Genomic DNA, 14,862 nt, shown 5'->3' with positions numbered 1-14,862 from the left:
CAACGTAAAGCCAATATGAATATGAATATACGGTCTAGTTTTGGAATTGAACATAGTCTTTCCTCAAAAATAATCCCAAAAAGCAACACATTGTGAGTCCAACCGGAAGAGATGTTGAGGCTGAGAGACTGCCAGCAGGGAAGCTTTTCTGGCTACGATGACTGACAGAAAGAATAATATCTTTTTTTTTTTTTTTGGTGACTACAATCTAACACTAACTATTTGCTCAACATGAACCGATAACCTTCCGTTTAGAAGGTTAACAGTGATGCCATCTGATCATAAGGTACTTGGCAAAGAAGACTATCTTTGTCATTCATGTGATTGCTAAGACTAAAAACAACCTATGATCTCAATGAAAGATTTCATTTTGACAACAGAGTAACAAACGAAATAGCATTGGCCTTTATTCTGAACCTTGGTGAGCTCCTCTTTTAATTGTCTATATACAAAAGCATTCAAAGTCATTTTGCAAGGAATAAGTGAATACAGTTTTTTTTTTCTTCAAAGAAGCAGTTAAGTAAAACCTTTTAAAATCACTGCCAAATCCTCTTTCCATATCCAAACAATACACCTGAAACTCTTCTACAACGTACTTGGCAGATTGAATGGAGAATTTGGGGAAAGAGAGAACTTAGGGTTTGGAGAAGAGAGAAGAGTAAAGGAAGGATTGATTATTATTCAACACATAAAGAAAACTTCTCCAGTCCCTTGGCTTAAAAACTAATACAAGCAACAAATAATTGAAAAGCAAATTCAGAACTGAATGGTAACAACTCCCTCTCTCTCAGGAGTTTGTTCAGAAGGAAGTTTCTAAGAGCTTGCTGAGACGACGTCGTTTGAAGACTGCCTCAACTGATCCCAACGGTTACTCTAAACGACGTCGCTTGGCCCTTGATTTATAACGCACTTAACTGCCTTGTTCCCTACGGTGTCGTTTTGGTCTTTTCTTGCCCAATCATTTCCACAGCCAATTCCTTCTTCCTTCCCACTGATTGCCACCCATTCCTCCCACTTTCCTCATTGATTATGCAACCATGCAGGGTCGTTACAACACCCTCTCCTCCAGTCGATCCTTGTCCCCAAGGATCAAAAGAGGGAAACTGAATCTTAACATGGTAATAGTCCTCCCATGTGGCAGCATTTTCTGGCAGATTTTGCCCATTGAACAAGAATTTGTGTGACAGCCAGATTATTTCTCTTGAACAGCCTTTTTCCCAACACTGCAATAGGCTCAACTAGGTTCTGCCCTTCCTTATCAGTCTTAGAGGGGGTTGAGTTGGACTATAGTATTATCCCCAACTCTCTTCTTAAGTTGAGAAACATGAAACACAGGATGAAGCTGTGACTCTGGAGGTAACTGCAGTTTGTAAGCCACTGCCCCTATTCTTTCTATCACCTTATAAGGCCCATAGTACTTGGAGGACAATTTTAGGTTATTTCTGACAGCTAATGAGACCTGCCTGTAGGGCTGCAATTTCATATAGACCCAATCCCTAATGTCAAAGGTTCTCTCAGTCCTATCTTTGTCTGCTTGTACTTTCATCCTATTCTAGGCTTGTCTAAGATTTTCTTTAAGAGCTCCCAGCACAGAATCTCTCTCAGCAAGCCATTTGGACACTTCACCTGTAGGAGTTATATTGCAATCCAACAGTGGGGGAAGATAACCATACAGTGCCTTAAAAGGGGTGCATTTCAAGGCAGAATGGTAGTTAGTGTTATACCACCATTCTACAACATGCAACCACTTTCCCCAACTGCTAGGCTTTTGGAAGGTCATACACCTTAGGTAGCCTTCAACACACTTGTTAACCTTCTATGTTTGCCCATCAGTCTGTGGGTGGTAAGCAGTAGAGAGATTGAGCTGAACCTGCATATTCTTAAACAGAGCTTGCCAGAATCTTCTAGTAAACACCTTGTCCCTATCAGATACAATGCTCCTAGGTAGCCCATGAAGTTTATACACATTCTCCATAAATAAGTCTGCAATAGTTTCAGCAGTGTAGGGATGTGCAAGGGAAATGAAGTGTGCATACTTGGTTAACCTGTCCACTACTACCAGGATAACATTTTTCTGCTTGGACTTAGGCAATCCTTCTATGAAGTCCATAGAGATGCTCTGTAAAGTCTCCCCTGGGATGTTTAGTGGTTGTAAAAGCCCAGGGCTTGCCACATTCTCATGCTTACATCTTTGGCAAGTATCACATGACTGGACTAAGTCAATCACATTCTTCTTCATTCCCTTCCAAAAGAAAAGGGACTTCATTCTGTGATATGTTCCTGTTTGACCTGAATGACCACCTATGGCAGACTCATGAAGCTTCAATATCAATTCCCTCCTTAGGTCCCCATGGGAAATACAATCTGCCTTTGTATCTCAATAGTCCCCCAGATACAGTAATATTAGCCTCAGTAAGACCAATAAAGGCAGCAACTAAGTTCTCAGATGCCCATGCATCCTCTTTATAACTATTGATCACTTCTTCCAACCATTGGGGTTGCACCACTGAAATAGAGTTGATTGCTACCTCATCCCTTCTAGATAAAGCATCTGCTACTCTATTTTCTGACCCCCCCCCCCCCTCCTTGTATTGAATGGAGTAGTCTAACCCCAAGAGTTTGGTTAATCCCTTTTGCTGCAGTGTGGTAGTGATTTTCTGTTCCAAAAGAAATTGTAAACTGCGGTGATCTGTTTTGATGGTGAAATGCCTTCCCAATAAATAAGGTCTCCATCTTTCCACAACATTTATGATTGAGAGATACTCCTTCTCATAGATGGATAATCCCAAGTGCTTCCCTCCAAAAGCTTTACTAAAAAAAGCTATGGGCCTCCTTTCTTGCATCAGAACAGCCCCCATTCCCTTATGACTTGCATCAGCCTCTATTATGAATTCTTTGTGAAAATCAGGAAGCGCTAGGATTGGTGAATAGCATAGAGCTTTCTTCAATGTGTCAAAAGCCTTTTCTGCTTCCAGGTTCCATTCAAAACCATCTTTTTCAGCATATCTGTGTAGTAACCCGCCAGACCCAAGAATCCCCTCAAGGCCTTGACAATCTGTGGCTTAGGCCATGCTGCCACAACCTCTAATTTAGAGGGATCAGTCTGCAACCCCTCCTGAGAAATAATATGCCCCTGGTACTCAATATGATTTTGGGAAAATGCACACTTGCTCATCTTAGCTAAAAGCTTATGTTCCCTCATAGTCAAAAGGACTTCCCTCAAATGTTGCCAGTGTGTCTCCCAATTAGGACTATAAATCAATATGTCATCAAAGAAAACCAATACTGATTTCCTAGGGAAGGGTTTGAAAACCATGTTCATCAATGCCTGGAAGGTAGCAGGTGCATTGGTGAGCCCAAATGGCATCACCCTAAACTCATAAAGCCCTTGATGAGTTCTAAAGGCAGTTTTGAATTCCTCTCCCTCCTTCATTCTGACCTGATGATAACCAGACCTGAGATCCAACTTGGAAAAACAAGCAGCTCCTGCTAATTCAGAAAAAAAAAAAAAAAAAGGTCTTCAACGAGGGGTATGGGAAACTTATTCTTGATTGTGATATTGTTGAGTGCCATATAATCAATGCAAAATCTCCAAGAGTTATCCTTCTTAGGCACAAGAAGGACTGGAGAGGCAAAACAGGAGAGCTAGGGGTGATTACTCCAGCTGCTAACATCTCCTCAACCATTTTCTCAATGGTATTCTTTTGGTCAAATGAGTATCTGTAGGGTCCTATATTGATAAGTTTGGCTCCAGGAACAAGGGGTATGGTGTGGTCTAAGGTTCTTGTAGGTGGAAGGGTTTTTTTTCTTGGAAAAGATCTGAAAATTCTAATAGTAGGGTATTTAGTTCTGGTTTTGAGGATTGTGGTTTAAGGTTTTTTGGGTAAGTGTTTGGGTGTAAGGGAAGATCTGTCATAGCACTGCATTGAACAAGGAAACCTTGCACTCCTTCCTTATGCCACCTCTTGATTTGCTTTTCAGAGGCTGCCTTAAGCAGCACCCTTTTAGTTAGCCCCTTCAGAACTACTCTTCTGCCTTCTTTATAAAAGGAGATTCCTGGTGGCCTGGTGTGTAATTGGATAGGGGCAAATAGGTCCACCCAATCCATACCAAGCACCCTGTCACACCCTCCAAGCTTTAACAACCTAAAGTCCTTGGTAAAGCTCTCCTGTTGAATCTATCAATTGAGGCTTTGGCAAATTGAGTCACTTATCAATTTTTCTCCATTAGCTACTGTCACTTCTAGGGGTTTAGCTTTTTCAGGTTGCTTCCTCAGTTGGTTCATCAGTTTGGGGTCCAGAAACCTGTGTGTGCTTCCACTGTCCACTAAGATAACCACTGGTTGTTTCTGGATAAACCCCAGCAGCTTAATAGTGTTTAACCCCTCACCACCTACCACAACACAAAGTGATACCTCCACCTCCTCAGGAACTACCTTAATCCCTTCTGTTTCCAGTATTTCAGATAGTTCTCCCCCTTCCAAGTCCTCTATAATGTTGAAAGTGGGGCCACTACACTTGTGCCCTAGTTGCCATGGATCAAAGCACTTGAAACACCTTTTTTGTTCCCTTAACTGATTCCTGAATTGGATGAATCCTGGGGTTTTGGATGCAGTAGTTTGGGTTGACATAGCAGGTCTTTGGGTAGGGTTTAGGTTGTGGATTGGTGTTTGGTTAGAATTGAAACTGTAGGATCTATTAGGGGGTGTGGCTTTAGGTGTCCAGTTTGCAGTCTTAGGGTCTTCACTACCCTTCAGCCCCTTCTCATACTGTCTAGCCAACCAGATGGCATCTTCCAGTCTGTCAGGCTTGGCAGTCTTGACAAAACATCTTAAGTTTTGCTTTAACCTTGCAACGTAGTTTTCCAGGAAATATTCCCCAGTCAAACAGGGGTGAGCTTGCAGCAAAAGACTCTTAAAACTCTCATAACCATCAGTGAATTCATCCACTCCACTCCACTGGTTGAAGGCAGCAAAGTCCTCCATAAGAGAGACTCCACTATCTCCAAACCTTCTACACAAGGCATTTGCAGAAGTAGCCCAATGGAATTCCCCCCTCAATTCATGCACATACCCTTCAAACCATAGGCCAACCTTTCCAGATAAATGCACATATAGCTTATTGACTACCTCCCCTCTAAGGATATGAGATAATACCAAAAACTTTTCACACCTAAGCACCCATTGTCTAGGATTAGTATAATCAAAAGTTGGGAATTCACTTTTGTACCTTGGGAAAAACTCAGTGTTCTGTCCAGCTATCCCTTGCCTCAATCCATCCAACAATCTTCTTCTGGGATTATAGTCCACAGGCAGTCTGCCCACTGGATTTCCAGCCACAGGTGTTACAGCTTCTGTCTCAGCCTCATCAGCTTCACTTTCCTGCATAGGGGCCTTGTCTGGCCTTCCCCCGTGACCTTCAGAGACCTGACATTGGACTGATGATTGTCCCGGTGAATTCCCTAATATGGGTGGGGCAGGTCGATTGAGCCTCAAAATCTGCATAAGTTCTTCTCTGAGAGCTCCAAACTGAGTGTTCATCTGAGTCGAAAGCTCATCCACTGAGTCTTGGGTTGCCTGAAACCGACTGTCTATTTTCTATTAAGCTCAATGATAGTGGTTTCGAACTTCCGGATACGATCTTCCATGTGAGGGCTCTGATACCACTTGCAACGTACTTGGCAGATTGAATGGAGAATTTGGAAAAACGAGAGAATTTAGGGTTTGGAGAAAAAAGAAGAGTAAAGGAAGGATTGATTATTATTCAACGCATAAAGAAAACTTCTCCAGTCCCTTGGCTTAAAAACCAATACAAGCAACAAATAATTGAAAAGCAAATTCAAAACCGAATGGTAATAACTCCCTCCCTCTCAGGAGTTTGTTCAGAAGGAAGTTGCTGAGAGCTTGCTGAGACGACGTCGTTTGAAGACTGCCTCAACTGATTCCAGCAGTTACTCTAAACGACATCGCTTGGCCCTTGATTTATAACGCACTTAACTGCATTGTTCCCTACGGTGTCGTTTTGGTCTTTTCTTGCCCAATCATTTCCCCAGCCAATTCCTTCTTCCTTCCCACTGATTGCCACCCATTCCTCCCACTTTCCTCATTGATTATGCAACCATGCAGGGTCGTTACATCTTCAAAATTAGAATCTTTTGATTTCTAGCATATCTTCACATTATAACCCAATTTCCCTATCAAATTCACTTTCACCCACCAGATGATGTGTAGAAAGTTAAATCATCCAAAACCCATCCACAAAATGCATCTTATATCCGTCAAGTTACATATTCTTAATCCAAATTACCTAACCCTTTCCAAGTTAAATCATCCAAAACCCATCCACAAAATGCATCTTATATCCGTCAAGTTACATATTCTTAATCCAAATTACCTAACCCTTTCCACTAATTCAGTCTTTAAAAGTGAATAGATGATTAATAACATGCTAAGAGTAAAAATTTAGTGAATTTCAGAGAGGGTCGTACGGAGGGAGGCGAAGAGGCTAGTGAAGCTCTGGGCAATTGCCATAGAGGCTCTCTCCACGACTTCGAGGGCTTTCAGCATCTCGTTCTTACCAAACGACGCTGTGATGAAACGTATGCAGTAGGCTACGTAATTGTATATTGATGAAGTATTCTGTACAGAAGATGAATAGCCTATATATACAAGCTAAGGGAAAGCAACAGCCATTAAATTCAAAATTCAAATCCTAAGGTTAAGAGTGATCCTCTCAACCACAACCCAACTCTTCTAACACTCCCCCTCAAGCTGGAGCATAAATATCAAACATGCCCAGCTTGTTACATATATACGACATCCGACTCCTGCTCAGCCCTTTCGTGAATATGTCAGCTAATTGATCACCACTACAAACATGCTCAGCAGATATCAGCCCTTGTTGCACTCTCTCGTATAAAGTGACAATCCACTTCAATGTGTTTTGTCCGCTTGGAAAACTGGATTATTCGTAATGTGAATGGCTGCACGATTGTCACACCACAGCTTCACAGGAAGTTTCACTTCTACACCCATCTCTTTTAAAATGTTATGCACCCAAACTATCTCACTGGTCACATAAGCCATAGCTTTATACTTGGACTCTGCACTTGATCGCGCCACAACACTTTGCTTCTTACTCTTCCATGAAACTAAATTGCCTCCCAAAAACACACAATATCCTGTCATTGACTTCCTATCACTAGGCGAGCCAGCCCAATCCGCATCAGAGAACGCCTCAACACCTGTATGTCCATAATCAGCATAAAGGACCCCCATCCCAGGTGTGCTCTTCAGATACCTCACAATACGAACAGCTGGTTCCCAATGAGTTCGTGTAGGTGAACTCATGAACTGACTCACCACACTCACCAGAAATGCAATATCCGGTCAAGTAATCGTGAGGTAGTTTAGCTTCCCTACCAGTCTCCTATACCTTTTTGGATCCTCAAACACCTCCCCCTCATCTGGTACAAGCTTGACCCCTTGTTCCATCGGCGTATCACACTGTTTCGACCCAAGCAGTCCAGTATCACCAAGAAGGTCCATCACATATTTTCTCTGTAAGAGAAATATGCCCTTCTTTGAGCGAGCAACCTCAATACCCCGAAAGTATTTTAGTATTCCCAAATCTTTAGTATGAAACTCAGCTCCAAGGAAGGACTTAAGAACACCAATCCCGTCTGCATCACTACCTGTGACCACAATGTCATCCACGTATACTATCAATAAAACACACCTACGGTTAGTATGTTTATAAAAGACAGTATGATCATAAGCACTCCTCTGCATTCCAAATTTCATAACCGCACTACTAAACCTTCCGAACCACGCACGCGGGGACTGCCTTAGACCGTACAAAGATTTCTTTAACTTGCACACCTTCCCAGACTCCCCTTGAGCTACAAACCCTGGTGGTTGCTCCATATAAACTTCTTCAAGTAAATCACCATGCAAAAACGCATTTTTGACATCTAATTGATGTAACGGCCAGTGATTAGTAGCAGCCAAAGATATAAAAACACGTACCGAAGCCAACTTAGCCATCGGGGAGAAAGTCTCGGTATAATCTATACCATACGTCTGTGCATACCCTTTAGCCACCAAGCGCGCTTTGAGTCTGGCAACAGAACCATCAGGGTTCATCTTCACTACATAAACCCATTTACATCCAATAGTTACCTTACCGAATGGAAGATCCACCAACTCCCAGGTTTGGTTCTCTTCAAGGGCAGCCATCTCTTCCCCCATAGCCTGTCTCCAACCATCATGACCCATAGCTTGTTTCAAAGACGTTGGCACTTTAATTGACTCTAACTGAGATATAAAGACACGTGAAGAGGGGGATAATTGGACATATGACACAACTAAAGAGATGGGATGAACACAACGACGCGTACCTTTACGAACAGCAATTGGAAGATCGGAATCTGTTGACGACGACGCTGGCGAGGAAGGATTGGCTGATGGACCTAACAATGCTTGAACTTCTCTTGACCGCCGGTGATAAACCTGTGTAACAGGAGGCCTTGTCTCACCCCAACCCACGGAAGGAACAGTAACAGTATATGTAAGGAAATCGTCCAACACTGAATTACAATCAGATGAGGTGAGAGGTTCCTTAAACACAACATCCTCAAAGAACGACACATCAGCAGACACTAAGTACCTTTGTAAGTCAGGAGAATAACACCGATACCCTTTCTGAGTGCTAGAATACCCCAAGAATATGCACTTCAGAGACTTAGGATCAAGTTTCCCCCCTGTGAAGACGGATATCCTGAACAAAACACGTGCACCCAAACACCCTGGGTGGAAGGGAAAATAACGGATTGGACGGATAGACAAGGTGACACGGAACCTGGCCTTGGAGTACTGTCGAGGTTAATCGATTAATCAAGAACGAAGCTGTATGGATAGCATCCGGCCAGAACCCTTTGGGAACTTTCATCTTAAATAACAAGGCCCGGGCAACCTCCAACAAATGGCGATTTTTACGTTCTGCCACACCATTCTGTTGAGGAGTGCCCACACAAGAGGACTGGTGTATTATTCCGTTTTGGCTCATATACTCGGAAAAGGTACGGGAAAAATATTCAGTCCCATTATCACTACGCAAAACTTGAATCATTTTATTGAACTGAGTCTTAACCATAGAACATAATTTACAAAAGACTTCAAACAATTCATCCCTAGATTTCATGAGATATAACCAAGTGTGTCTCGAGAAATCGTCCACAAAGATTACAAAGTATTTGAACTCGGATTTAGATGGAACCCGACATGGTCCCCATATATCTGAATGAACCAACTGAAATAAAGACTCTACCCTTTTATTGACTCTAGGCGGATATGGTACCCGACAATGCTTTGCAAACTCGCAAGATTCACATTGCAAAACAGACAAAGACTCTAAGTTCGAACACAGCTTCTTTAAAATAGATAAAGGCGGGTGACCATACCGACAATGTAACTTGGAAGGAGACGTACTACCCAACAGACTAACAGGAGCCTTTTCAGGACTAGGAGGGAACTGTTCCAGCACATATAGCCCACCAGCTTCCTTTCCTCTACCAATAATCGCCTTCGTCAAAAGATCCTGAAACAAACAATAACCAGGAAAGAACACAACACAACAGTTTAAACTTCGAATGATTTGACTTATCGACAGTAAATTGAACAGAAATTTCGGAAGGTATAACACACGAGAGAGAGGTAACGACATGGTTACATTGGTACTACCTCTACCCGAAACTGAAGCGGATGAACCATCCGCTAGGGTAACTGTAGTACCAGGTGGAAAGGAAGAATATTCAGAAAAGACATTTAGATTACCTGACATATGATCACTGGCTCCAGAATCAATAACCCACTGTCGGGATGAGGACGAGACACAAGCAGTAGGATTACCTGTTTGGACAAACGTGGCTGAGGAAGACGGTAACGTTTCCTGACTGTTTAGAGGTTGTGAGGCGGCCACTTTTAACTGTTTAAACATAGCCAACTCTTCATCTGTCATTACAACCACATTACCCTCTGGTTTGGAGATAGAATTGGCAAAGCTTTGTGGTCGGAGAGGTTTTGGACATTGGTTACGTAGATGACCAGGCTCTCCACAATTATAACAAACCCTTGGACCTCGACCTCATCCTCTACCAAAGCCACCACGTCCTAGGAATCGACCCCCGCGATTACCAGAACCTACACCTCCACTATCCCCTTGCGCTACAAAAACATGCTTCTCCGATACTCCGCTACCTGTACTTGAGGCTTTCTGGACCATAGTAAAAACTTGGTCTATTGATTCTAACTCTTTATGCCCTAGCAACTGAGACTTCAAGACATCATATTCTTTATCTAACCCTGAAATCCAGCTAAACACATGCAACTGATCATATTGCTTTTTTACTGTGTCCAAATCCGTGACTGGCATAGCAGTACACAACGCCTCACTCGCACTCTTGAAATCATAAAAATAATCTCGGATGTCTCGTCCATTTTGGGAGGGACGATGGACATCCTGAGATAATTGATACAATTTCCTCAGGTTGTTTGTTCCACTAAACCATTTATTTACCAAGTCCCAAACCTCCTTGACAGTCTTACAGTGTTGCATAGACAGAATGATTTTCTTATCAACAATTTATTATGCGGGATAATAAAGCTTTATCATCCCTGTTCCATTCTTGAGCCTCAGTTTGCTCTGTTGGACACGTCCCAGTCAAATGTTTATCCTTACCCATACCCCCCAAATTAATTTCAACAAAAAATCTCCACTCTCCAAAATTAGACCCATCTGGTGCAAGCACCACATCAACTAATTTGGTCGGGGTCGATATAACATTACACGTAATATTTCTTGCATCTGCCATAAAGAAAAACTTAAACAAAAGAACCTGGGAAACAGTATGAGCCAAATAGCCGACACAAGCTTGAAGAACACTCCAACCACCCTTCACCAAAATGCCTCACGCACTGCACAGCCTGACTGGGCTCCTCCCTGCTACCACGCCGGTGTCATCGGCGTCACGGGAAGTCGCCGGAAAACTCCTCACGCGCCGGCACGTGGATCGGCGACCAACTGTCGCGATGGCGCGTGACGGCGCGTGGAAGCTCCGGTTGCGTCGCGATTTCACGGCGAAGCGTCGCCGTCGTCCTCCGATCGCAACCCTCCTCTCACCCTCGCCGTGGCTCTGATACCATGTGATGAAACGTATGCAGTAGGCTACGTAATTGTATATTGATGAAGTATTCTGTACAGAAGATGAATAGCCTATATATACAAGTTAAGGGAAAGCAACAGCCATTAAATTCAAAATTCAAATCCTAAGGTTGAGAGTGATCCTCTCAACCACAACCCAACTCTTCTAACAGACGCCGTTTGCAATTCCCCATTCCGATTCTCGGCATTGGCGGTACCTTCGACGTGAGAGTTCCCCGGAGGTTCGGATTGCTGATTATTGCCACTGGCACCGAAGACTAGAGTATCCGACCTCTCTGATGAATCCATGTCTCCGTCCCCTCAACTTTTCAGCTGTTAATTTATGCTATAAAAGATGAACTAAGAATTCTAAAAGTTAATTTTAAAATTAAAAATTAATCTTAAATTGTTACTCGTACTATTTTATGTTTTTTGTAGCTCAAGTTTTCACGGTCGAACAATGATTGATTTCTTAAAATTTGGTTAATGATGGTCCTTACTAAGGTAAGAGTTTAGATTTTTTTTTTTTTGTTTAAGATTATAATATTTTTGAATCAAACAAATTAATATTCACTGGTTTGCCTGTCTAGCACAAATAACCTAGTCGATTGGGTGCGTACAGAAAGAATAAATCTCTTTGGTCTAACTCGTCTAAGGGCACCTAATTGACTGCCTTGGTCGATATTTACAAAACTATTGCACTAATATCCGTATCTTATATTATTAGACTAATATTCTCTTTAACTTATGTTTCTCTCGTGTTAAGTCAAATATTTTGAGTTTGATAAGTATATGACACTAAAGCTTTAAGATTTTTATGAATGTTCGCATAAAATTATAAAAATATATTTGAAACCATCTCATTTATAGACATACATGTTTAAACCCTTTACTCGTAACTAAGAATTGGATTAGCTAATGACCTTGTGGTCTAGTGGCATGAAGTGGCTCTCCCAAATGGAAGGTCATGAGTTTGAGCTCCGGTATTGTAATAGAGTTAGTAGTATTTAAAAAAAAAAAAAACAAAACAAAACAAAAAAAAAAAAATTGGATTACATCGCTAATATTTTTTTTCCCAATAAGATTCACAGCTTTAAATATATCTTTATATTGCATTTACATCAAATTTATTTACAGTTTATTGTCCAGTAAAAATGATTTAAATTTTTCATGTCTAAGCCCAGGTTCAAAAAGGGGACTTCTAATGTGTGAGACTAGCATGATAACCAACTCCACCACTCAGGCCTCTTTGTTATATTTTTTTTTATTCATTTTTGTTAAGCCATTTCATATATGCATACATTTCATATAACAATATATGTTTTAAGTATATAAAGTCAAAATAAAACAAAGAGGTCTGGGTGGTGTAGTTAGTTATCACGCTAGTCTCACACACTAGAGGTCCCCGGTTTGAACCCGGGCTCAGATATTAAAATTTGTAATTACTTTTACTGGACAATAAATTACCGAAAGTAATATCAAGAGTATTTCATTAAACTGTAAATGATTTTTACCATTTATATTTGATGTAAATACAGTATAAAGATATATTGTGTATTAATATATTTTTTGAAAGCTACTGGCTCTATTACATTGTAGTATCTGTTCATATACTTTCTCAACCTACTAAAACAACCAATAACGCCTCCACTGAGGCTCGAATTTATAATCTTCCAAATGGAAGTCCAACCCGGGTACCATTAGACCACATAGTCTTGGTGTGTATTAATATATTTAAAGGCATGAACCTTATTGAAAAAAAATTTATTAGTGATGTAATTCAATTGTTAGTTACGAGTAAAGGGTTTAAACATGTATGTTTATAAATGGGATGGTCTCAAATATATTTTATAATTTTATACGAACATTCAAAAAAACCTTAAAGCTTTAGCGTCTTATACTTATCAAACTCAAAATATTTAACTTAACACTAGAGAAACATAGGTTAAAGGGGAAAAGAGATTTATTTGTTCCTTAGGCACCCAATCAATTAATTTGTTGACTAGACGTACTAGACAAGCAAATCAGTCGATATTAATTTGTTTGATTAAAAAATGATATAATTTTGAATAGAACAAATCTAAACTCTTAATAACAAAGGAAATCGACGCCCCCCCCCCCCCCCCCCCTAAGAACATAACTACAAAACTTGGGTATTATTTTTTGAAAACCAACGAAGAACCTTATATTGAAACATAAAAAAAGTCTGAAATACAATTGGGCGAGAAAGCATCCCAAACCTCGAGGATAGACGTAAAACAAGTCGTCCATGCTAGAACATGAGTAACATGGTTCACTGACCTCCTGGCATGGCGAACAACTACGTTCGCAATGTCCCTAGCAAGTGTAGGGCACCGCTCTATAACTTGGGTATTATTTTGCTATAAATCATATGCAACAAAAATATTACAAATGAAACTATAAACTATACTCTTTTTCATTGTATAATTAAGCCTTGTATCCTTGTGGTTTACCGTTTACTCTATTAGCATGTAGTATCTGTATGAAGCACAAAAAGTCAATATCGGGCATTCAATGAGACTCAAACTCATAACCTCCCATACAAAGAAACAACTTGGTGTCACTGGACCATAAAGTCCTTGGCTAATAGTGCATCTCTAATCTTACTATGAAGTGATATAAATATTTCAACTCCTAAGCAAAATTTGCTTGGTTATCACCTGGGTACTCACTCCACCTCAATAAACTTTAATGCATAACTAACACTGGAAAAGGTGATCGAGTAGGTGAAGTATCACATAAGATCTTCCTAGTTCAGTTCAATTCTTGCTAACACCCTCTCAATCGAACTCATCATATAGGATCTTCCTAGTGCGATTTACCTCTCCTGTGTGATTTGCAGGTTATTACACAAAAGCAGGATAATAAAACGATTCAAAAAATATACACAAGGATAGCTATATGCCTATATTGTAACCTGCAACATAATTCTCTTCATTCACAGGATATAACACCGACTCGATAAAGTTTTCCACTGATGAATATTATTAACAAGAAAGAAAAACCAAAAGAAGCAGAGGGAACAATTCAAAAAGAGAGTGCACGATAACACGGTCATAATTAACGACTCTATATTGCTTGGTGCACTAATAGTAACCAACGAATCGAGTAAAGAAAAGAACTGTAGAGAGAGGGAGCAACAATGCCTAAGCTAAACTTGTATAAAGACACCACCAATGTCTATGTAAAAGGGGGACGGACCGTACAAACTAAATAAAGCCTAAAATTATTGTCAACTTTATAAAAGACTATGATGAGTACACTAGCAAGCAACAAGTATTGCTGTATTGGTATAACTAAATATATACACAAATAACCTGGTGTATTGAAGCTGGCCAGAAACTAGTAGCATGGTCACTCGGCATTGTTAGCAGCAGAGTTATCTTCGGGTCTAGCTTCGTCGAGTGGTTTCTGACTATCCAGCCCGGCCTCCGTTGATTTCTTAAGAACGTCATTGCCTTCTTCCTTGTCTGTATAGTTTATTCAAACTATAATTAATGTTTTTAATATTATAAAATTAATGTATAATTTTGAGGATTAATTCACAATGAATTTTGAGGATTAATGCTTAATCAATCGTTTTTAACACATGATTTGACAATAAAATTATTTAAGTTTTATGTGGTGCATCTTATGGATGGAA

General features: G+C 40.6%; 1 long non-coding RNA gene and 1 other non-coding gene across 2 annotated transcripts; one reads left to right on the top strand and one right to left on the bottom strand.

The window, feature by feature from the left end:
- Positions 1-492: 492 nt before the first annotated feature.
- Positions 493-6,290, bottom strand: LOC109190896. The gene is made up of 2 exons (XR_002055809.1): positions 6,134-6,290; positions 493-580 (listed from the first exon to the last, which is right to left on the bottom strand). It is a non-coding gene; the product is annotated as an uncharacterized LOC109190896 (long non-coding RNA).
- A 6,263-nt stretch (positions 6,291-12,553) lies between these two features.
- On the top strand, positions 12,554-12,627 carry TRNAV-CAC. The gene has a single exon. It is a non-coding gene; the product is annotated as a tRNA-Val (tRNA).
- The last annotated feature ends 2,235 nt before the right edge of the window (positions 12,628-14,862 follow it).

Source organism: Ipomoea nil, unplaced genomic scaffold (assembly GCF_001879475.1).
Source record: "Ipomoea nil cultivar Tokyo-kokei standard unplaced genomic scaffold, Asagao_1.1 scaffold1596, whole genome shotgun sequence".
NCBI classification, from domain to species: Eukaryota; Viridiplantae; Streptophyta; class Magnoliopsida; order Solanales; family Convolvulaceae; genus Ipomoea; species Ipomoea nil.
Note: the sequence above shows the minus strand (reverse complement) of the source record. Positions and strands in the feature narration are given on the sequence as shown.